The sequence below is a fragment of the Nannospalax galili genome, unplaced genomic scaffold (genome assembly GCF_000622305.1).
Source record: "Nannospalax galili isolate Female #2095 unplaced genomic scaffold, S.galili_v1.0 scaffold64, whole genome shotgun sequence".
Lineage (NCBI taxonomy): Eukaryota > Metazoa > Chordata > Mammalia > Rodentia > Spalacidae > Nannospalax > Nannospalax galili.
The window spans coordinates 186386-190020 of record NW_008352316.1 but is presented as its reverse complement, the minus strand read 5'-3'; positions in this window follow the sequence as shown (position 1 = coordinate 190020).

The following is a 3635-nucleotide window of genomic DNA, read 5'->3' as shown; positions in this document are numbered from 1 at the left end:
ACAGGGATGCTTTTGGAGGTCCTTGTCAAGAAATTCCAATGAGCTATCATGTGATCATTTGAAAATTGCCCTGTTCTGACTTTTTTCTAGTTCCCTGTCTAGACTTGTAGTGCTAATTACTCTTGCCTTTACTTCTCCTTCATATCTCTTCTTCATGATTCAAGGACCTTCTTTTCCCCTAAGAGATAAGAGTTATGTAATTTGGGAGTCTTTCAGATAGACCCACTGAAGGGGTTACTCCAATTGCCTCACCCTGCATCCCTGTTCAGCATGGAAGAAGCCAGAGCAGTCTGCATCCCTATTCCTTATAGGCAATTTGGGTAACTCCTTCAGAGGATGTTTTGATAAGAACAGAAGGCAGGAACTGGCTAGGCATTTAGGGTAAAAAGACCCCAAAGTAGCCAGTTTCTTGTCTAAAAGTCAAAATGTCCTTGGGACTGTTAGCAACATACTCTGTTCCAAAGGCCAAAAATGTCAAAAGTGTTTGGGAGCTTGTATCTAATCTTTAAAAGATTTTTAGTGTTACCTCTTCAGATGGGGGGAATGTTAGAGTACCCAAAAGACCCATAAAAATAAATAAATGAAATAAGAAAAAAGAAAAAAAAGTGATGGGGAGCTATGGGAAGTGTTGGAAGGGAGGGAGTGGGTATGGATTTGATCAAAACACCTTATATGCATGTATGAAATTCTCAATAAAGTTTTTATAAAAGTTAAAAAAAATCACCCAACAACAAGAACAACAAAAATCAGAAAGAGCAAAAATAAATGACTTAACATTGCAACTCAAGACTCTTGTACAGCAAGAAAAAATGAAACCCAAACCCAGCAGAAGAGAAGAAATAACAAAAAACAAGTCAGAAATTAATGAAATAGAAACAAAACAATACAAAGAATCTATGAATCTAAGAGCTGGTTCTTTGAAAAGCGAAACAAGATAGACACATCCCTAGCCCTGTTAATGAAAAGAAAGAGCAAATCAAGATCAACAAAATCAGAGATGAAGTGGGAAACATCACAGCAGACACCCAAAAGATCCAGAATATTGTAAGGGAATGCTTTAAAAACCTATACTGTATTAAATTTGAAAACATAAAGGAAATTAATGGATATCTAAAATCATGGGAACCACCAAAATTAAATCAAGAAGAGATCAACAGTTTAAACAGACCCATAACATATAAGGAAATCATAACAGTAATACAAAACCTCCCAACTTAAAAAAAAACAACCAAAACCACATTCCCAGATGGAGTCACAGCAGAATTGTACCAGACATTTAAAAAAGACCTCCAACCAATACTACTTAAATTATTAAAAATGATATAAAGAGAGGGAGAATACCCAAACAAAGCCAGCATCACTCTAATACCAAAACCAGGTGACGACACAACCAAAAAAGAAAACTATAGACCCATATCTTCAATGAACGTAGATGCAAAAAATTCTCAACAAAATACTTCCAAACCACATACAGGTGCACATCAAAAAGATCTTCACAATTACCAAGTAGGCTTTATTCTAGCGATGCAGGGATGGTTCAACATATGCAAGGAATAAACATCATAAATCATATAAATAGACACAAAGACAAAAACCACATTGTCATTTCAATAGATACAGAAAAAGGTTTTCAACAGATTTGAGCATGTATTAATGATACAAGTTCTAAAGGGAATTGTATTGGAGGGAACATAACTCAACATAATTATGTTACATACTTATGTAAGTCAATAAATGTAATAAAACATATAAATGGTCTTAAAGACAAAAGCTACATGATCATCTCAATAAATGCAGAAAAGGCATTTGACAAAATCCAACATGGATTCATGTTAAAAGTCCTAGGAGGAATTGGTCTGGATGGAACGTACCTCAACATAATTAAAGCTATATACAACGAACCCACAACTAACCTCCTCTTAAATGGAGAAGAACTGGAAGCATTCCCATTAAGATCAGGAACCAGAAAGAGCTGCCCACTATCTCCACTCCTTTTCAATATAGTGCTTGAAATTCTTGCAAGAGCAATAAGACAACAGAAAGAAATTAAAGGAGTACTAATTGGGAAAGAAGAGGTCAAATTATCTCTGTTTACAGATGATATGATATACGTAAGTGAGCCCAAATATTCCACTAGGAAACTGTTAGAATTGATTAATACTTTTAGAAAAGTGGTAGGATAAAAAATCAACTTACAAAAATCAGTAGCCTTTCTATATACCAATAACAAGCAACGAGAAAAGGCATTCAAGGAAAACCTCCCATTCTCAATAGCCTTAAAAAATTTCTTAGTAATAAACCTAACCAAAGACATTAAAGATCTCTACAATAAAAATTTCAAAACTCTAAAGAAAGAGATAGAGGAAGACACTAGGAGATGGAAAGACCTACCATGCCCATGGATTTCTAGAATCAATATTATGATTCTATCAAAAGCAATTTATAGATTTAATGCAATTCCAATCAAAATATCCATGACATTCTTCACAGAGCTTGACAAAATCTTCATAAAATTCATACGGAATCGCAAAAGACCCTGAATAGCCCAAACAATCTTGGGTAAAAAGAACAATGCTGGGGGCATCACCATACCAGATCTCAGACTATACTGCAGAACTATAGTCATAAAAGTAGCATGGTACTGGCGTAAAATTAGACGTGTAAACAGACTTATAAACAGAACACAATAGAAGACCCAAACATGAGTTCATATAACTTCAGCCACCTGATATTCGACAAAGGGACTATGAAAACACAATGGAGGAAAGATAGCATGTTCAACAAATTGTGTTTGCAAAACTGGATCACCACTTGCAGAAAAATGAGACTTGACCTTTATTTTTCACCCTGCACAAAAGTCAACTCCAAATGGATCAAAGACCTCAACATAAAACCTCAGAAAACCTCAGAAACTGCTAGAAGAAACTTAGGCAGAACCCTCTAAGACATAGGCATAGGAAAGGGCTTTCTAAATCAGACACCAGCTGCTCAGGCACTTAAAGTCATAATCAGTAAGTGCTACCTCATTAAACTATAAAGTTTCTGTACAGCAAAAGAAACAACTAAGGATGGGAGGATGAAGCTCACTGAGTGGGAGAAAATATTCACCAGCTACACATCCAACAGAGGATTAATATCCAGAATATACAAATAACTCAAAAAAGAAAGAAAGAACAAAATAAACGACCCAATAAAAAGATGGGCGATAAAAGAGTTCTCAAACAAAAAAAATATGGCTAAGAAACACCTTTAAAAAAGTGCTCAACATCCTTAGTAATTAGAGAAATACAGATAAAAAACACTTTAAGATTCCATCTTACCCCAGTCAGATTGGCAAAGCTCAAGAGAATGAAAGACTCCAAATGCTGGAGAGTATGTGGGGAAAGAGGAATGCTCATTCACCTCTAGTGGGAATGCAAATTCGTGCAACCGCTATGGAAAGCAGTGTGGAGAACCCTCAAAAAACAAAAAATGAACCTACCATGTGATCCAGTCATACCACTCCTTGGCATATATCCAAAGGACTCATCATATTGTAGAGATACATGTACATCCATGTTTGTTGCTACTCTTGCTCTCTTCACAATGTCTTAAGAAATGGAAACAACCTAAGTAACCCTCAACTGATGAATGGT